Source organism: Lutra lutra, chromosome 3 (genome assembly GCF_902655055.1).
Source record: "Lutra lutra chromosome 3, mLutLut1.2, whole genome shotgun sequence".
In the NCBI taxonomy this organism is placed as follows: domain Eukaryota; kingdom Metazoa; phylum Chordata; class Mammalia; order Carnivora; family Mustelidae; genus Lutra; species Lutra lutra.
The window spans coordinates 100,611,780-100,634,408 of record NC_062280.1 but is presented as its reverse complement, the minus strand read 5'-3'; the positions used below and the strand labels follow the sequence as shown (position 1 = coordinate 100,634,408).

Sequence of the window (22,629 nt, the reverse complement as noted above, 5' to 3'; positions counted from 1 at the left end):
AGCATTGAATCACGCCTGCTTTTTTAAAATCATCATGGCTACTAGTTGGAAGTGAAAACGTATTCCCTATCATTGTAATTAAACCATTTGTTTCTCACTCTCAAGCATAAGGGCTTAGAAAGTAAAATGATAACTGGCTACAACAAAAACTTAATCAGTATAATGTGATTCATTTATCATGACAAAGTTTATTACAAACGCTAAAATACAAGAAGCTAAACAGTCCATATCTTTTATTTTAGGAAGCTTTCACTTTATAAATCACATGTAAAAATATTGGTGGTTGGATGTGCCTTTTGCAAAATGTTACTTTATCTTCCTCACATAAATGACGACTCTCACGAATCTCAATCAGGCTAGAGTTATTGCAGTGATCATCAGATTAACATGTTTTCATTTGCTCCAAAGTAAAAACAGATCCATTTTAGCACAATATATTACAAATTCATCTAATGTATTCCAAATTGTTATCTGCAGTTTATGTAGAAACAAACACTATACTCCTTTAACAGTATTGATTCACTAAGAAGACAAACATTGCCACCATCATTTAGCAGCTGTTAACTGCAGGCAGGCTTTTAACCCTTGATTTTCAATTGTTTCATCTGTACAGTATAAACCCTGATTTAGCATCTTATGAGGACTGAGTGGCATAATCTACATATGTGGTCATCAGCATAATTCCCAGCACAGGATAGGAAATCAATAAATGCTATTTTTCCATTAGAAGAGACACTATAAGATCTATTTCAACCTTCAAGTAACTGTCATTTCTTTCTTTGACTTTATTCATTCAAAATTAAAGGTGAAGGTTAACTGCCGTTTTCCCACCCGAAGTTCAAAACCAGTAAGTATAAAAGGACTGGAATACAGAAGGGCAATATGTATAATACAAATATGCAGCAACAGCCCTACATTCTGCTTTTGGCTTATCTATTCCAGAATGATGGCAATAATTAACAGTCTTGTCTAGACAGCTATCTGCAGTGTGCAATATGTAATGCGGGGATAAAGTTTACACATTCATCTTTGATCATTACCCAAAAACCAAGTTGAACAGTCAGGCTGAAGGAGGTGGTAGGGGGTAGAGAAGCCAGAACTAGGTAACATTGTTTAGTTAGATGACAGACTCCAAAACTCTAAGCTGATGGATGGGGACCACACAAAAGTGAGCGTAAAATCTGTCCCACCGGGGCACCTGGGTGGCTCAGATGGTTGGACTTCTGCCTTTGGCTCAGGTCATGATCCCATGGTCCTGGGACTGACCCCGCACCTGGCTCCCTGCTCAGGCAGGGAATCTGCTTCTCCCTCTCTTTCCCCATTGTCCCCCCTGCTAGTGCTCTCTCACTCTCTCTGTCAGATAAATAAATAAAATCTTTAAAAAAAAATTAAAAATAAATAAAAAACAAAAAAATCTGACCCACGGATTCAGATTGTGGCCTTGGGCAAAGTATCTTTCTCTCTGGGCCTCAGTTAAGTGGGTTTTGTAAACAAGGTCATGTGTTTGATATTTGATATTTAAAATGTTCTGTCCATGGGAGGTCCTGAATACATAGTAATTGGATTTTTCAATCATATCGTTAAAGGGGAAATTATAATGGGTCAATTTCAAGAGAATGATCCATTCTGGGGGATCTAGTCCTATGAGAGAGAGACATACATACAGATAGCCTGGAGCCTTCTGACTCAAATTTTGGTCCAGTTTAACAGCACTGGCAACACCTGCCAACATGTTGGGAATGCTGATTTTTAAGCCTCGTTTCAGTCATATGCATTAGAAACTGATCAGGAATTTTAGCAAGATCTTTAGATAATTTGGACGCACAGTGAAGTTACAGAAGCACTGATATAAAGATGTTTTTAATGGTAAATATTCTATGAGTTATGGCTATGACACTGTGTGTGTGTACGTGTGTTTGTGTAAGTAATTCTAAAATGTCATATACCAGTACACCAATATTTGATTAGTTGTTTTGAAATCCTTTATAATCAGTTGTGCTTTCCATAAAATAAGTAAAGTTGGCGTGTTAAGTAGCTTTAGTTGTTATCTGCAGAAGTAGCCATGTCTTATGGAAAGTTAAAAATGCTTGATGATATTAATTGGAAAATAAAAAGTGAAAGTGGAAATTATTGAGTATTGCAGTCCATAGGTTAATATTAATCTACCTCTTTATACACCATTTCTTGTCTGTGCAGGTCAGCATTGTCTCCAAGTATTCTCCCACTCAACTTACATCACAGCCACGTAGGGACCCATTAAAAGTGCAAATTCTCAGGCACCAAATCCCCCAAATATGTTTAATCAGATTTTTAGAAGAATTCCCACCAGAAGATGGGAAACACGTAGTCATGTTTTCTCTTTTAAAAGGATGCTTAAAAATATGAATGGCTGGGTCCTGCCCTTAAAAACTCTAATTTAATTTATTTGACTTTGGTTTGAGTGTTGGTATTTTTTAAAACTTCCCCAGGCAATTCCAATGTGAAGCCAATGTCAAGAATGTTGTTTTCAATAGAGCTAATAAGCCTCATGGTTGATGTGAAGAATATCTCCATCAAATTGTCCACTCCTGATGGTGAACTATAAACTCTGACACCAGGTTAAAAGGACAGATTGTGCATTAGGAGCAGAACACACATGTGACTCTTTATATCCAATCTTAAACCTAAAGTTACCATGGTGATTAAGACTCATAATACAAAAACGTTTGCTAAATAACTGACAATTTACCAAATCCATTCCCATTCAAACAGTCCTCCCTCTTACTCCCCAGCAGCTACCCCTTCCCATTTGTCACTCAGAAAACCTATCAGATGTTTAAAGTACTAGTGCAACTGGGTCAAATTAAGGAACTTCACATATCTGCAAACAATGCAGGATTTCATAGAAGTGGGGTTGAAGAGCCGCATGCAAAGCCATTAGCAAATGACTTTCCAACAGAACTAGATGAGTTAGTAGGAAAAGATCAGGAAACTGATGTGGGAGGATCATAAAAAGATAGCTCAAAAGAAAATTATTCGAATTTCAAAAGATTAGGTTAGGTCTTTGGAAAACCTGCTGATGTGTTAAAAAACTTCTGTAAGGACTCTTCTTATGAACATGCTGTAAATGTCATCCAGAGTGAAGGGTTACACTAACTTTAAAATCAGAAAAATACACTGATAGGAAGAATTTATTTTTTTTAGTTTCCAATAAGCATGCATAGTTGCTACTACTACCTAAAGTTTATAGGATGTAAAGTAAAATTAATTATATTCAAAATTATTAGTTCCATCTTTTCTAGGAGAAATTTCAATAAGCATACTATGCAGTATGTTGTCTGAAATCTGATGTTGCATTTTACTGAATCGACTGTCCTCGAAAATAAAAACTTTTCTATATTTTTCTTTCCTCCGGAGTACCTATCATAACAAGAGATATCCAAAGTCCAGAATCATTGAGAGTACAAAGTCATTTAAAAATTTATTACCTGCCAGAATGGGATCTTCATTGCCAACACCCACATGACTCGTTTATTTGAGAAAATAACAAAGTTGAAAAGCTACACTGCACAGATATATCTTGTAACACTCACTAGTTTATTTTAAAAGAAGTTTTAGTAATAACCTTAAAATACTTTTTCCTTTGCTCTGAGACTAACTTCTGATAAAATAAGATAATCAAAAATATATTGTGTCATTCATTGGGGCATTGTTGATTATGGTAAAAACAGGAAATCAATGAAAATGTACCATATTAGGAACGCTTCAGTGAAGTAAACACATTCAGTTAATTGAATATTCCAAATCCATAAAATATAATGTTATGAAGAGTATACTAACATCAGAGAATGCTTATATTTTAATGATAAGTGAAATGAATAGGATATACATTATTCAGTATGATTTTTAATTGTATTATAAAACATACACATTGAAAAATACAATGTACATAAAAAATGTTAACAGTGTGGTGACTCAGATAGAATCATAAAAGTTATTTTTCTTCTATTTAAAATTTCCTTCCTAGTTTTGTTTGTTTGTTTTTGACAGACAGAGATCACAAGTAGGCAGAGAGGCAGGCAGAGAGGAATGGAAGTAGGCTCCTTGCTGAGCAGAGAGCCTGATGCGGGGCTTGATCCCAGGACCATGGGATCATGACCTGAGCCGAAGGCAGAGGCTTTAACCCACTGAGCCCCCCAGGGACCCCCTAGTATTTTTTAACATATTCCATGAAAGCCTTCAATTATTAGCAAGATAAAATAAAAGACTTCCAAGTTTAAGCTCAAACTAAAGCAAGACACCTGTTCTCAGTCGTACAAGTCTAACTAATTCATCAAGATCCCTTGTTTCTTGACATGTTACAGTGGAATATAACCATAATTCAAGAAATTCAAGCATGAGTACTCATAGATTCTAGTATTGTTATACAATAAATTCACTTATGAACTTACTTTTAGGGCAGATTTTAAAAATATGATCTAAATTTGTTATAACTAAATGAATGTATCCTGTAGAATAGGAAAATGTTATATGTATGTAAAGCAATGTTTTTAACATGATACTAGAAAAAGATAACAAAAGTGGAAACCAAATCAGTCACCAAATCTTCCCTGTTGGATGATTCTGAGTAGCAAATTCATGGCCTCAGGTTTTCCCTACCATTGTCAGTTACCATTACCTAAGGACCTGAATGAACTTGTGAATTAGAAACTATTTGCCCATCCTAAACACTGTATGGAGCTAGGGAAGGATTTAAAATGAACAACATACCTCAGACTTTCAGGCTAGGTTGGGGATAGAGAGGGTGTGTTGACAGACACAGGAATTTACAAGGTATAATATGTCAAGCAAATTAAGTGGCCTACTGAGAAAGAGTGTTACATCCATCTTCTTACCCTTTGTACCCGCCTGATACAATACTTAAATCACAGTACTAAGCTGGTAGCAGATGGCTAATAATTCACTGAACAGCAGGTAATACAATAGAAAGATGTTGTTGGAGCTGAGAGGACTCTAGAACAAGGGAAGGGCTGATACCATTCTTTTTGACATCACTGTTGGGAATATCCTAGTACCAGGAATAAATGCAATTAAGAAAGAATCTGCATATGCAGGAAAGGTCTCAATATTTTTGTGAGAGTACGGACTGGTAGATGTTTCACAGGGCATTTAACAACAAGCACTAATAAATTATTTGCAGAGAGCTGTTATAAATTACACAAAGTAACATATGCAGTTCTGAGAATCAAACCACCTCCCACAAATCCCCACAATAATTTTTGTGTTAGAAGAAAAAGAGTACAAAAAGTGTAAAAAGAAAGGTCAACTGGGAAAGATATGGGTTCTCACTAGCCTACAAATTGAGTCTTTTAGAAAGTAATCAGCATGACATCCTTCCCATTTCTTTGCCTCATATTTCATCTGTTATCTCCTGAAGCTGGGATAGAGCTTGTGATTTCAAATTTTACAAATGGAACATAATCAGAAAGTGTTGACATAAATATGCAATTGCTGAGTATCAACACAAACAATTCAGTCATGCAAAGAACAGTTACCTAATTTATCCATCAAACATGTCTTTGTAGGGAGAATTGGAGAGAGAGGTAGGAAGGAAAAAAAAAAAAAAAGACACACAGGGGAAACTTGTATTCCAGAAAGAAAATATGATAATCATATCATTTCCATTAACCCCACTTTCAAGTGCTTTTATTGTCTGTTTTTAAGTATTACCTACTATCCCAATAAATAGAAAATATATAAATGTAATTTTCTATAAATGATATTGAAATGATACCTATTTGGAAAATAAATATAAGTATGAATGCTTTTCACTCACCACACACAAAAATACACAAAGGTAGAGTGATGCCAGTCAAGTGGCCAAGTAAGATGTCCTCCCTCTTTTTCATAGTCTATGAACAACAATGATATGGCACTCATCCACAGGTAAAAATGCCTTCCTGGGGTTTGAGGAGCCAGGTAGGAGACTGTGGAACCCCAGTGCATTTCAAGACTGGAGAGAGCCATTTTGAGAAGGCAGGCTTGCCCCCAAGTGGCTGACATGTAAAGTTCCACCTACATGGCTAGAAACAGTTCTATGCCCCTATGGACTTGGTTGGCTGCAGACCCATTTGTCTTGGTCCTGTCACGAGCACCACATGCCAAGGGACTTGGGAGGAGTTACCCCACCCATGTGTGTATTGGGTAATAGGCATTCGGAACTTGGTCCCAACTATAAACCCTGAAGTGACCCATGAACCAGCTTTAGCCCTTCTCAGCCACAGTCAGGGAACCGCTAGAGGTGAGGCTGTAAAATTCGGTTGGATCATGGATTCTGAAAGGGCCCTGTAACTAGGCTCTGGACTATTTCAGCCAGTCGGTGAACAGTCTTGCTAATACAGGAACATGATAGGAAACATTGCCACCTGTATCACTGGGATCCTGTAAGGGTCCCCTCACAGCCAAAATATGACAAGAGACCTGATAACCCGGGGACCCAGCAGAAGACAATCCCATCTGCAACCCCAGAGATCCTGAAGGGCCCTATGGTCAACTCAAGCTCTCCCAGCCATCATTTATCACAATCACTTATAATGATAAATACTTACATGTAGGAAAAAAGGATGATCTGAAATAAATAAACTAACTTTACACCTTAAAATATAGGAAAAAAAATAACCTAAGTCCTGAGGTAGCAGAACAAAGGAAATAATAGAAATTAGAGCAGAAATAAATGAAGTAGAGACAAAAAAGACAACAGAAAAAAAAAATCAATAAAACAAAGAGTCGGATTTTTGTTTTTGCTTTAAAAAATAAATAAATAAAATTGACTAACTTTTGACTGGACCAGCCATGAAAAGAAAAGAGAGGGCTTAAATAAATAAAATCAGAAATGAAGGAGGAAATATCATAACTGACACCACAGAAATAAGAATTACAAGATGCTACTATGAACAGTTATGAACAACAAACCTAAAAGAAATGAATAAATTCCTAGAAACATACAACCTCTAAAACTGAATCTTGAAGAAATATAAAATATGAACAGATCAATAACAACTAAGGAGTCTGAAGCAGTTTTCAAAAACTTCCCAAAAAGAAAAGCCCAGGACCAGATAGTTTCACCAGTGAATTCTACCAGATAGTTAAACTCATGCCAATCCTTCTTAAATTCTTCCAAAATATTAAAGAGGATAGAATACTTCTAACCTCATTTTTCAAGGCCAACTTTACCCTAATGCCAAAGCCAGATAAGTATCTACAAGCAAAGGAAACTACAGGCCAATATCCCTGATGAATATAGATGCAAATATTCTCAGCAGATACTAGTAACCTGAATTCAACAGCACATTACAAAGATCATACACCATAATCAAGTGGGATTTATTACTGGGATTCAAAAATATTTCAACATATACTAATAAATAAACATGACATAACACATTAATTAAATGAGTGATAAAAGTCATATCCTCTCAATAGATGCAGAAAAAATTTTTGACAATATTTAACATCCTTTCATGATAAAAACTCTCAACACCTTGAGTATAGAAGGAACATACCTCGTTGGCAAATATCTTATCAGGTAAAGGGCTCATATCCAAAATCTATAAAGAACTTATCAAACTAACATCCAAAAAACAAATAATCCATTGAAGAAATGGGCAGAAGGCATGAACAGATGTTTTTCCAAAGGAGACATACAGATGACCAACTGACACATGAAAAAATGTTCAACATCACTTGGGATCAGGGAAATACAAATCAAAACCACAATGAGATACCACCTCACACTAGTCAGAATGGCTAAAATTAATAAGTCAGGAAATGACAGATGTTGGCAAGGATGAGGAGAAAGGGGAACCCTCCTACACAGCTGGTGAGAATGCAAGCTGGTGCAGCCACTCTGGAAAACAGCATGGAGGTTCCTCAAGAAGTTGAAAATAGAGCTACCCTGTGGCCCAGAATTTGCACTACTAGGTGTTTATCCTGAAGTACAAATGTAGTGATCCTTAGGGGCACATGCACCTGTGTTTTTAGCAGCAATGTCCACAATAGCCAAAATATGGAAAGAGCCCAGATGTCCATTGACAAATGAATGGATAAAAAAGATGTGGTGTGGGGGCGCCTGGGTGGCTCAGTGGGTTAAGCCGCTGCCTTTGGCTCAGGTCATGATCCCAGGTCCTGGGTTTGAGCCCCACATCGGGCTTTCTGCTCAGCAGGGAGCCTGCTTCCTCCTCTCTCTCTGCCTGCCTCTCTGCCTACTTGTGATTTCTCTCTGTCAAATAAATAAATAAAATCTTTAAAAAAAAAAAAAGATGTGGTGTGTATGTGTGTACACACACACACACACACACACACACTGGAATATTACTCAGCCATCAAAAAATGAAACCTTGTCATTTGCAATGATGTGAATGGAAGCAGAGGTTATTATGCTAAATGAAATAAGTTCATCAGAGAAAGACAATTATTGTATGGTTTTACTCATATGTGGAATTTAAGAAACAAAACAGAAGATCATAGAGGAAGGGAAGGAAAATTAAACAAGACAAAATCAGAGAGTGAGACAAACCATAAGAGACTCTTAATAATAGGAAACAAACTAAGGATTGCTGGAGGGAAGGGGAATGGGGAATGGGGTAACAGGGTGATGGGCATTAAGGAGGGCATAGGATGTAAAGAGAACTGGGTGATAGATAAGCCTGATGACTCACTGGACTCTACATCTGAAACTAATAATATGTTCTATGTGAATTAATGAGTTTAAATAAAAAAAAATGAAGGAACATACATCAATGTAATAAATGACAAACCCATACATAACAACGTACTCAACAATAAATGTTGGAGTTTTTCCTCTAAAATCAGGTTAACAAGGATGACCACTTCCATCTCTCCTATTCAACCGAGTACTAGAAGTTCTAACCAGAGCAAATGAACAGGCAAAAGAAATAAAAGGCATCCAAAGAGGGAAAAAGAGAGTAAAATTGTCTCTGTTTGCATATGATACAATCTTATATAAAGGTAACACTAAAGACTCCACCATAGGGGTGCCTGCGTGGCTCGGCTGGTCGAGCATCCAAGTATTGGTTTCAACTCAGGTCATGATCTCAGGATCCTGAAATTGAGCCCTGTATTAGTCTCTGTGCTCAGAAGGGAGTCTGCTTGAGGTTCTCTCTCTCTCTCCCTTTGCCCACCCCTTGCTCTCTCTCTTTCTTTCACTCTAAAATAAATAAATCTTTAAAAAAAGACTCCACCTAAAAACTGTTAGGACAATAAATGAATTCATTAAATTTGCAAGATGTAGTATCTTCATATGAAAGTCAGTTTCATTACTATCCCTAACAAAGAGATCTAAAAGATCTGAAAGAGAAATAAAGAATAAAATACAATAGTATTAAAAACTGTACAGTACTTAGGCATGCATTTAACCAAGGAAGTGAAAGATTTGTACCCTGAAGCTCTAAGACATTGATGAAAAAATTAAAGAAGACAAAGATAAATGCAAAGCAAATCCATGTCCATGGATAGGAAGATTTAAAATTTTTAAACTTTACATAATAACCAAAGTGATCTACAGATTCAATGCAATCCCTATTAACATCCCATTGACATTTTTTCACAGAAAAAAAAAATCCTAAAATTTTGTGTAGAACTGCAAAACACCCTAAGTAGCCAAGCAATCTGGAGAAAGAACAAAGCAGGGAACACTACAATTTCTGGTTTCAAGAGATATTATAAAGCTACAGTAACCCAAACAGTACAGTATTGGCATAAAAACAGACACACTAACCAACAAAACAGAATCTAGAGACCAGAAATATACCCACACACATATGGTCAACTAATATTTGACAAGAGAGCCAAGAACACTCAATGCAGAAATGATAGCCTTTTCTATAAATGGTGTTGGGACACTGGATAGCCCCATACAAAGGAACAAAACTGGATTCCTATCATACACCACTCACAAAAATTAACTTAAAATACATTAAAGTTTAAAAAAAATACATTAAAGTTTTAAATGTAAGACTTGAAGAAAACATAGAAAAAATCTCCTTGATAATGGTTTGGCTATGGCAACAAAAGTGCAGAGGTCGAAAAGAAAATGAAACCAATGGGACTATGTAAAATTAAGAAGCTTATGTACAGAAAAATAAACAATCAATAAAATGAAGAGGCAGCCTGTGGAGTGAAAGAAAATATTGGCAAACTATGTATTAGGGATGGAGTTAATATCCAAAACACGTAAAGAACCCATATAGCTCAATAGCAAAAGACTAATAATCACATTAAAGATGGGCAGAGGACCTGAACTGACAATTTTCCAAATGTCAATTTGGACATAAAGATGATCAACAGGTATATAAAAAGATGCTCAACATCACTAATCCTCAGGGAAATGCAAATCAAAACCACAAGGAGATACCACCTCGTATCTGTTAGGATGACTTGTATTAAAAGAGAAGCCATAAGTGTTGGTGAGGGTGTAGAGAAAGGGAACTCTTGTACTGTTGATGGGAATGTAAATTTTACAGCTGCAATGAAAAAGGCAGTAGGGAAATTCCTCAAAACTTAAAAATAGGGGCCCTTGGGTGGCTCAGTGGGTTAAGGCTTCTGCCTTCAGCTCAGGTCATGATCTTCGGTTCCTGGGATCTGGCCCAGCATCGGACTCTCTGCTCAGTGGGGAGCCTGCTTCCCTCTATCTCTCTGTCTGCCTCTCTGCCTACTTGTGATCTCTCTCCCTGTGTCAAATAAATAAATAAACTCTTTAAAAATAAACTACCATATGATCCAGCAAAAAACAAGAGTGCCCTCTTCATAGTACTGTTGTGAGGATTAAAAATTATGAGTAAAAAATGATAGAAAAATATATATGTATGCCTTTAAGAGTAGAGAAAGATGTAAAATTCAGAAGCACTCTCCACATAGAAAACAGAGATAAATGTGACTGACAAAACAATAAGGCTAAAATTTAAGTGAGACAGCTGAAAGTACTTTCAGCATATATTAACGAGATTATTATCTTAAAAAGTAAAATTCTTACGGACAAAATTGTTCAGTTTCAAAAGGCAAAGACTATAAATGGTCTCATTATAGAAACGAAATAAAAATCACCAATAAAATATGCAAAGATATTGAACTTTTCCAGTAACCCAAACGTGAAAAACTTTTATTACCAAAGATACTTTTCCCTTGTTTGTTTTTACCTATGAGAACGGCTAACATACAAGTTTAGTAAAACAAATTTGGCAAGTAAGAATGTACAGGAATAGTCAATTCTTATATTGTGATGGTGAAGATATAAATTAATGTAGACAACATAGAAGACAATTTGGTAGCATCCACAAGTTCTAAATTCTGTACACCCTGTGTCACTGAAATTACATTTCTACATATCTACCCTAGAAAACCAAGAGACATATGTCCAGGAGCTAGAAGTAGCAATGTTCACTTTTTCAGTGAATAAATAAGTGAATAATAATAATAAATTTATTATAATAAATTTATTATAATTTATCATTTATTTATATATTTATATATTATTTATATAAATATTATATATTTATAATAATAATAATAATAAAATAATAAAAATAAATAAGTGAATAATAAGGAAAAATAATCTGAATGCCCACTAATGGAGGAGTAGCTAAATAAGCTAAGCTGGTGAACTAAATGAACATTACACTGCCGGATGCTAGCTGTTGAATGGTCAGATTTATATGTATACCGATAATTACCAACTCTCCAAAATCTGTTGAGTGAAAAAAAAAGTGCTAAAAGTTCTTGCATAATAATTTAATTTATGTAAAAATTAAAACAAAGTAAGAGGAAAACAAAAACACAACACAAATCATGCTGTGGAATTTGTTAAGTGAATAGGTATTTGAAAGGATTCCCACTAACTGATAACAATTAATACCTCTTAAGAGATAGCCTAGAGGCAGTGACCAAATAGGATATGTCCTAATTCTAGTGTTTGGTGGTGGTGTTTTTTTGTTTTTTGTTTTTTGTTTTTTTTTTTTTCCAAGAGAACGTATCTATTAGTACTAGATAATTAATTTCAAATCTGAGTATTAACTTCATGAAAGGCACTTAAGTAGCTTTTGTTGAATCAATGGATAGAAGGTAGGAGAATTAGTCAGGAAAAGGAGGAGAAAGAATGGAAGGAAGGAAGAAAAGATGTATGCGTGTAGTAAGTGGGGGCCAGGACAAAGGATCTGGACCTCGTGCAATAGATGGATATAATATCAAAGGTTTTTCTACACAGGGGAACTATAGTATCAACATTGTGCTGTGGGGCCTTTACTGTGTACTAGGTGGGGAAGCATGGGGAGAAAATAGAAGTGGACAGCAGTTCATTCCTGAAAACGTAGGGATGAGCGATGACGGAGATCTAAAGTTCAAAAGCTTATGAACAGTAGGAAGTAGTAAGTATTAAGAAGAGATCACCGGCCACTGAGCCCAAGAAAGGAGATATGTACTGGTGCAGGGCTCTGAGGAATCTGGGGAAAGAGAGATCCAGAGGAGAGTGAAGGTATTCATCTTACATAAAAGAGAAGACGGGTCTTCCCTCCTTTCAGGTGAAAAGAATAAAAGGGAGGAGACGGAGATACAAGGCACTGATGACAGTGCAGCGGCAGAACACAGAGCAGCATAGGGGCAGCCGGGTGATTTTCCCCAACAGTGCTTTGCAGGCTAGGTGCAGGCAGGAGATAACAAGATCCTGGACGAATCCTGCAGATTTCGCAGATGGGTACAAATATAGTCCTATTTCAGAGCATCCCGTATGGGACAGGAGTCAAATGAAGAGCCCCAAAGCCTAAAATGCATATGGGAGTGAAGTAAAGAGGTGCAAAGGGTGGGTGAAAAAGTTTTTTCTCTCCCATGCTTTCTTTTCAAGCAGACATTTAATAGGAATGTTCTATATTCTGGGCATTCTTCTAAGGCTGAGGATATTGTGACAAAAGAGACCGAGAAAAAGGTTCTAGTTCTTATGGGCCTTATGGTCTAGTGGGAAGCACAGAAATAAATACGTAAACTAAATATGTAAACAAGAGAAAAATATAAGTTTTCAGAGGACTAAAACTATGCAGGAAAATAAAAACTACTTGCTGGAAAGAGAGTGGTTGGTGAGTATTTTAACAGAACCCTCTGAGAAGGAGGCATTTGAGCTAAAATCTAAATAATGCAGAAGAGGCAGCCAAGCAAAGATGTGAGAGAGATGTTTCGGGCAGGAGGGAAAAAAAAAAAAAAAAAAAAGGTACAAAAGCCTGAGGCTGAACTAAGCTTGGCTTCTTCAAAGGGAGAAGATAGAAAGATCCCTATAAACTGGGTATGGTGATTAAAGGTGAGTGGTAGGAAATAGGATCTAAGAGGTCGGTAGGGAACAGATTGTACAGTGCTTTTGAAGAGTATAGATATTATCCTATTTGCAACAGGTGGCTCATGGTGGGTGATAAAATGGTTGTGACAGGATCTGATTTAGTCTCTAAGAAAAGCAGAGGAGCAAAAAATCAAGCTGACAGGAGCCCATAGGAGACTACTGAAGAAGTCCAGGAGAGGTAAAATGGTGGAACCAATAGGATTTACTTATGCATCTGATGTGAAGAAGCAAGACAAATGATAGAGAAAAAGATGTAATTCAGTAGACAGATGGAAGGACAGGAAGTTAAGTAGAATGTCTAAATGTAAAATTTTAGACTTATGTAGTTGTTACATGAGAAAGAAAATTTAAACATGCAGTCATCGATGAGGATGATTAGTCTGAAATAAAAATGGAGATCGTTGTTGAGGAGGTCAGATTGAATGGGTGGGTTCTGTGATGAGGTATCACACAGGGTGATCGTAGCAGGACTTGGCATGAATGAAGGCAATCAACTAGAAGCTAAAATATTTAATGAATTGAAGGGAGAGATGCCTGGGAGTTTGTAGGTGGCAGCGAAGAGAGGAGAGGTAAGGGGTAGTTAGCAGATGATTAAAGTCCCAGATGAGCAGAACTTTTTACATAAAGGTGACAAATTACTGAGGTATATGTAAGAATGTGAAGTGTTTTGTTCAAATCCTTACACAAGGGACATAGGGTTGGGAAATCACAAGTCTTAGTTTGAGAAAGCACAGAGAAAGTGTGATCAGGCCAGAGAGAAATCACAGTGCCAGTGAAGTGATTGAGAATACAATGACACTGGGTTACATCGAATCTCTCCATGACAAAGAGTAACCAAATGTAGAGTGAGAAAAACAGGATTGAGTTTGGTGAAGCATGTTAGAGCAGGTGGACACATGAACACACAAATGGGTGGATGGTTCTAGAGGCTGAATATCTTTCAGAGTGATCGAGGGAAACAGGGATGTTAAGAATGGTGAGTTTATTTGGCTTTGATTTTTCCAGAAGAATTTGAGGTCAGCTCTTAAGCTGATTCTAGTGCTTTTTGCAAGAATGAAAAACATTGTGAAAGTTATCAAAGAGACTGTTTCCCTACAGCTATCTAAAAACAAACAAACAAACAAAAAACACCCCCAAAATAAAAAAAAACCTTTAATGTCATTAATTTCCACTTAAGAAAGGGTCACACACCTAATGAAAATCCCAAATGGCCAATACCTTGAGTAACCTCTTCTAGTTTTGTTCCAAAGAAAGATAGAAGATGCTTGGTTTGCTTACAGATGCATGCTGATTCCCTTATTCTGCTTGGTTGGAAAGAATGAGTAATGGTGGCATCTGTGTTCAACATAAGGCAAAAAATAGAAGAAATCTGAGACTACATTACACTGAAATCACTGATACTCCCAGTTCCGTGCAAGTGATCTGGCGTTGGCCCAGGCCCTGAGTAACTTTTAAATGTTTATGGTTTTTAAAATTGTGGAGCATAAAGAATAACATGGAGGACATTGAGAGAAGGAGAGGAGAAGGGTGTTGGGGGAAATTGGAGGGGGAGGTGAACCATGAGAGACTGTGGACTCTGAGAAACAAACTGAGGGTTTGGGAAGGGTGGGGGATGGGGGGTTGGGTGAGCCTGGTAGTAGGTATTAAGGAGGGCACCTATTGCATGGAGGACTGGGTGTGATACATAAACAATGAGTCTTGGAACACTGAAAAAAATAAAATAAAGTTTAAAAAATTGTATGTAATAATTTAAAAAATTAAAATAAAATAAAATTCTAACCTATAGGCAGGGTTGGGAACCACTGCTATAAACTGAGAGAAATATTTCCAAACCTCTTTTATAATCATAACAGTACCCTTAGGAAAACTTAGAAGATAGGACTGAGAAAGAAAATTACAAATATCTCCTACTTATATAAATCTACATAAAAATTCTAAACAAAATATTAGAAAATCAATTTTAGTCACCTTTTAAAGTATCGGAGAAATGGAACCAACAGATATATATTCCAAATTTGACTAGAAATGTGATTACTACTCTCTAAAAAACAGTGGGCGGGAAGTACATAGAAAGTTGCAATAAATGCTCAATACATTTTAAAAAAAATACTGGGGACGTCTGGGTGGCTCAGTTGGTTAACCGGCTGCCTTCGGCTCAGGTATTGATCCCAGCGTCCTGGGATCAAGTCCCACATCGGGCTCCTTGCTCGGTAGGGAGCCTGCTTCTCCCTCTGCTTCTGCCTGCCATTCTGTCTGCTTGTGCTCACTCTTGCTCCTCTCTCTCTCTGACAAATAAATAAATAAAATCTTAAAAAAAAAATACTGTAAGAAATTAGGAGCTGATGGATCACGTACCTTGATAAACACATGGAACGCATCTCACCAGCCCATACATGCTCTGTTTACTGGTGAAATCCTAAAAGCCTTGTCATCAAAGTCAGGTTTAAGATACAGATACCTGCTTTTCCCATCAGTATTTTGGAATGGTTTGCCAATGCCATTAGACTAGAGACAGAGGGAAAGTACTCAATATGTAATATGTGGAAAACAGTAGCAAAAATAGAAAAACCCAGGAGAAAGTACTAAAAAAGGCATTAGAAATGGTGAGGAATTTCAAAATAGTGCCAAAGCTAAAAATGATATAAAAATCCCTTATCTTTACAGTACACAAATAATAACAGTTTAGAAAATGCAATTTAAAAAATATCTCATTCACAACAGCAACAGTAAAACAAAACAAAACAAAACACCTGAAAATACCTTTCAAAAATGCCTGCAAAACTCTGCAGAAGCAAGAAGAAAAGTTTAAATAAATGGAGAAATACAGAAATTCAGTTTGTATCACATTAGTTCTCTCTAAACCAATCCATAAATTTGGTGTATGCTCAGTGAAAATTACAATGAGTGAGCATCTGTGTGTCTGTCTCTGTTTAAATTTGCAATGTGTTAAAATATTTAAAAATTCATCTAGAGGGGCACCTGGATGCTCATCTGTTAAGCATCTGTTTCGGCTCAGGTCATGATACCAGGAGTCTGGGATCGAACCCCACATCTGGCTCCCTCCTCAGTGGGAAGCCTGCTTCTCCCTCTCCCACTGCCTGCTGCTCCCCCTGCTTGTGCTCTCTCTCTCTCTCTGTCAAATAAGTAAATAAAATCCTAAAAAGAAAATTATCTAGAAAAAGAAAATGTTAAGTATAGCCAGATAAATAACACACACACACACACACACACACACACGTACAGAGTAATGAAAAAAAACTTGTCCTAAATAATATTAAAATACATAATAAAAACAACCAAAATTGCAACAGGATGTTGTAGTTGCAAGACCAGAATAGCCACTGGAAAATAATTTTGCATACACTAAATATACCCAAGATACATTGATAATCAGAATATAGGAAAACAAGTATTTCAATTATTTCAACAGATATCTTAAGTCTTCAGAATGATTTGATAAATATCTAGCTGTATTGGAGAGAGGAGGCAAACTTAGGGTCACCCTACTCCTCAGGCATCTGACCTCTCTCCCCAGGAAAGCAAGTATTTCAAATGGAAAAGGGAAACATAGATTATTCAATAAGTGTCTTTGGGATAACTTATTAGGTAATAAACCAGTGCTCACTCACTTCACCAAAATAAATTCCCTAGAGATCTAAGATTTAAATATTAAAAAAATATATAAAATATTGGAAAATGGGAGATTGATAGATGTGTGTGGGTGATATAAATCTTTAAAGAAAGTAGTGACAGACGTCACTACATAAAATTTTAAAATGTTGGCAGTAAGAAGCACCACAGAGAAAGTTAAGGAAAAACAAAAATGTAAACATTATTTGGAGCATACTGACAAATATATTTTTTTAAAAAGATGCCTTATATTCCAATAGAAAGGTGAGCTGAAGGGGCGCCTGGGTGGCTCAGTGGATTAAGCCTCTGCCTTCGGCTCAAGTCATGACCTCAGGGTCCGGGGATGGAACCTTGCATGGCATCGGGCTCTCTGCTCAGCAAGGAGCCTGCTTCCTCCTTTCTCTCTGCCTGCCTCTCTGCCACTACTTGTGATCTCTCTCTCTGTGTCAAATAAATAAATAAAATCTTAAAAAAAAAAAAAGGGTGAGCTGAAAATATGAAGGAGAAAATGTGGGAAAAAAATGAAATAGCAATAAATACACATGGAGGTGATCAGCCTCATTGATAATCAATTAATGTAATTAATTAAGTACATTAAATTAATTAAATTAATATAGTTAATTAAATAAGTGCAAGTAATTAATTAAAGTTTCTTCATACATCAAACTTGAAAATATTCCAGAGATGATTTATGAAGTGTTTTTCAATAAATGGAGAAAATACTTTTTTTTGCAGAAAGTCTAAGCACAACCTCTTTGGAGAACAATTCAGTTATATCTAGCCAAACTGAAGCTTTCAACTTCCAAACTTCCAACTCCAGGACTTTATCATATATATATATTACCCAGGTATTAACACAATGTGTGTGTCTACATATGTAATAGTGTGCGCATATACACAGATATTTATATGTTTGTGTAAATACATATAAAATATATATATATGAACACACACACACACGTATACATGCACATACACTGCTGCAGTGTTCACAAAAGCTGATAGTGAGAGAAGATTGATTTAGTCTTCTTTGACTCATCCATACCACAGAATATTATATAAAAATAAGAAATGAGATGGATCTCTCTGCATTCAAGAGAAAGATAACACACGGCATATTTGTTAGTTTGAAACACATTCTGCAGAACAGGATGCACAGCATGAACTGATTTATACTCTAATTAATATTTACATATGTTTCCCTTGATATACAGCTATTTGAAACTTCAGTACGGATGGAAATTTTTCTTTAAAAAAAGACTCATACTGCTTTTTGAAAGGAGTTAGCTAGCCACATAGATTAAAAAGTGTTTCTTGGGGCACCTGGGTGGCTCAGTGGATTAAGCCGCTGCCTTCGGCTCAGGTCATGATCTCAGGGTCCTGGGATCGAGTCCCGCATCGGGCTCTCTGCTCAGCAGGGAGCCTGCTTTCCTCTCTCTCTCTCTCTCTGCCTGCCTCTCCATCTACTTGTGATCTCTCTCTGTCAAATAAATAAATAAAATCTTAAAAAAAAAAGTGTTTCTTAACTTAGTCCCCAAAATACAGTCTAAATGGATCATCATTCTCAAAAGATTACAATATACTAATACACATTACACATGTCAACATATATTGCACAGTCCATAAGGCATCTCTAGGGGCTTTTTAATACCTTACATCAGATTGTGTGAACATCAGTTTTTGTTGCGTAAGTCACCGACCATAGTAGTGAACTGGATGATTGGGCAGGATGTGTATGGACCCAGTGAAAAAAATTTATTGAATGAAATTTGGATAGCATCTTTATTTTTTCTTTCTTCCTAACCAACTTTTTTTTCTCTTTCCTTCTGTCTCTCTTCCAATATTTATTGCACACCTACTACAGAAGTCAATCATAAGAAATAATGAACTGTTTTTGATGTGTAACAAAATCTATTCCCTATGATTCAATCTCATAAATTTTAGGCAATCTCCATTATACTCTTATATGGTGAACAACATTATTACCCCATCTCTATCTCCCTTTTTCTTGCTCTCTCTCTCTCTCACACACACACCATTGAACCAGTTACTTTAAACTTCATTTATTTTCTTTTACTTTATTAAAATACTGAGTTTATTTAATATGTATATTTTTGTCTCCCTACCATTTCCATTTGTTTGACCAGCACTCTGATTATGACATTCCACATGTATCTAAAACCAAGCAAAGACAAAATTCTATTTTTAAAAACTAAGCAGACATTTGGACAACACATTTTGGCAATGGGACCTAGACAATATTTATCAGACATGGTAGGGAAAGTTCACACTCTGCATTATAAAAAGGACAGCAATATATCAACTGTTACAGAAATGAAATAAGATGGAAAATTATAAAAACTATCTAAAATATTTCCTTTAAGAGACTTCCTTAACTGCCAACAGTATTGAATAAGCTCCCAGGTCAGTCATCCAGAAGCAACCCTTCACATAGTTGATGAACTTGGCTTCCAAGTTAGGAAGAGAGCCACCATTTTTTCTATATTTGTTTGCATTTTTGTTTTTATGTATTCTGCATAACTAGATTCTTTTGGTGTGTTAGGAGTTTTTTGCTGTTTTTTTTTGAAGGATTCTTCGCCTTTTGGTCTTAGTGCTAATTGTTTTGAGTCTTTTCCACTCTGGTTTGATTTTTGTGCATTTTTGACTGGAGTATTATACTTACATTTATTTTTTTTTAAGATTTTATTTTTATTTATTTGATAAAGAACGAGAGAGCACACCCAAGCAGGGCTGGAGTGGGGGGAGGGCAGAGGGAGAGGGAGCACGGAGCTTCCCTCTGAGCATGGAGCTGGGCACAGGCCTCCATCCCAGGACCCTGAGATCATGACTGGAGCCCAAGGTAGACACTTAACCCACTGAGCCACCCAAGCGCCCCACACTTACACTTATCTATTGAAGCTTTTCCTTTGCTTCTTCCTCATCAAAATCATTATCATCATCATTATTTTCATCATCCTCATCTTTATCAGCTGCAAGGGTTTTTTGTTTGTTTGTTTGTTTGTTTGTTTGTTTGTTTTTCCCTGTGGAAACTTGCTGTCACTTCCAAGAGCAGATCACTTTCCAAGCATACTTAGGGGCTTCACAAGACTTTGCATCTCTGTCTACAAGCACTAAGCGCTGTCCACTAATAGGCACAGACCCTGAACCCACTTAACCATGAGACCACAGGTGGTGTTATTTCAAAGCCCTGAGGGAAGCCACCAGCTGTCTGGACATTTTCAAAGCTGCCAGTGGGATGTAACTGGACTGCTTTCATGATTTAATGCATCTGCTGCAACAATGTGCAATTCAGCCTTCGCACAAACCCCTAACATGATTGTTTTTAAAGAACACAGGTGTTCATTTCCATCATTATCCACTTTAAAGTGATGCTCTTTGTTGGCTTTTAAGTTCAAAACAGTTCTTGAGGCTGCAAGCCCAAGACCGAGGTGCCAATATGGTCAAGTGAGGGCCCTCCTCCAGGGTACAGATTTTCATTGTATCCCCACATGGTGGAAGAAGCTTCCACCTCAAGGAAGGTAAATTTCTTGTGTAACAATATACAACCAATCAGTGCTAGAGCCCACATTAGAATGGGAAGCCTGTCTGACACCAGATTACAAATACCGAATCTAATGTTGTGTGTCTATTTCATGAGTAGTTTGTATTTCTTTGTATTATTGCAGATTATCACTATTTTCAAAAAATCAATCACTCATTCTTCATTCATTCCTCATTTCTTGAAAGCTTTCTAGTGGTCTGCCAGTAAGTGTTTAACAATCTGCTCTCTGGAGAAAAGTCTTCTCCCTGCCCAATTCTATGCTTAAATGCTCCCACCATACCTGAGGTCAAGCTACTAATGCAACACCAGGTTGTCCAATTCCTGAAAAATCTAACAATCACCTCTCACACATCAACATGAGTGAGACCCAGCACACACAGATTGCTTTCCATATACCAATATGTTCCATACACCACTTTGGTTCACAGGATAGAAAAACAAATACAGTGATTTCTGCCTCTGGATAATCCAGGATCTAATAAAAGAAAATGATAATCAACAACACAAATGATAACTTCTGGAAAATTTTTAAACATTTTAAAGTCTATCTCATCTTTTAGATGACTATTTATAATACTATTGCTAGCTGAAAGTTACTTTAATCCCTCTCAAAACCATAATATAGGTAATTAAAATTTGCCCTAGAGTTTAGCCAGAAAAAAAAAAACCTGTAAATCAAATCTACTTCAAAGCCCTTTATTCATTTCACTTGCAGTGAACAAAAATTCCTTAATGTTATTTCACCTTGTATATCCTCCCTGTGACTCTCACTAGCTCTATGATGAATTAGAACAGAAGTAAATAGTAGTAACTATCCTTGTTTCATGTGATAATTACTATAATCACACCATCAGCATTCTCTGTATTGATGTATTTTTCTACAACACATCAAGAAAATTATTTACTTCTAAGATGATGTATGACTTTCAGCAACATTTCAGACAGGTATTATGATGACAGGTAATAGGATAAACACAATTTTCCCTTGAAATAGAAATGCCATGTGTTCTGTATGTTGGCATGTGTAGATTTTGTGCTTAAAGACACTCTTCAAGTTTTGCAGACATTAAATGGGAGGTTTAGGGCAAACCTAATGACATTGACAAAGGGAGATGCTTTAACACAGGGTTTCTCCCTGGAACACTCTATGTTCTTCATAATTTTTTTTAAAAATGGACCTTTTTATGTGAGAAAGCCTGTTTCATGTGCCAAAAATGTTGATGGCTTAAAGGCAGCCTAAGTGACAAATTACTAAATAATTTTAAGATTGATTGATTGATCTGGAGAGAATGTGTGAGGGGGGTTGGAGGGAGAGGGGGAGAGAGACAGTCTCCATGCTGAGCAGAGAGAAGGATGTGGGGTTCCATCCCAGGACCCTGAGATCTTGTCCTGAGCCAAAACCAAGGTTCAGTCATACAACCGACTGAGCCACCCAGGTGCCCCTAAATATTTCATTTTAAGTACTTCAATTAAACAGTTCTTTTGTGTCAGTAGTAAGCAGAATCAAGAAAGGATTTTATAAAATCTCTCATGTGAAAATTGCTGTAGATATTATAGTGCCAACAACTCAACACTGAATCTGACACTCTGTAATATGAGAGAGACAAAGTTTCTGCAGAAAGATGCAGCTCATTTGTTGATATAAAACCATCCTCTCACCCACAATACCAAAGTCCCCTTTAGCAACAACATATTTATTATCAGGCCGCTAGAAATATATATGTACACCAATTACTACAGGCTGAACTACTGGTCTTAAAAACGTGTATTACTGGTATTTAAAAATAACACTAATTCTGCTGGCCTATATATTTATTTAAAAGTATGATGGTCATCAGAACAGTTTTCGATACTGTTTTTGTCTCAAGGACAGTTATTAGGAATCCAGCTGTCACACTGGAATCTATAAAGTTTTCAGTATTATAAATTATTCTGAATTTTTAAAATGGCAATCATTGAGGTGATTAATAGGAAAGTTATGACCAGAAAATGAGTGCAAACTTGACATTTTTTTCAACAAACATGTCTCGAGTTATTTACTCCATTTTAAATCACACTAAGTGGA

At 36.5% G+C, this 22,629-nt stretch overlaps 1 protein-coding gene and 1 pseudogene across 1 annotated transcript in view; both read right to left on the bottom strand.

Annotated features, from left to right (window-relative positions):
* The window catches only part of DPP10 (dipeptidyl peptidase like 10), a 1,393,698-nt gene that overhangs the window by 1,119,097 nt on the left and 251,972 nt on the right, over window positions 1-22,629 (bottom strand). The window lies entirely within an intron of this gene.
* The window catches only part of LOC125094931 (nucleophosmin-like), a 96,198-nt pseudogene that overhangs the window by 72,143 nt on the left and 1,426 nt on the right, over window positions 1-22,629 (bottom strand).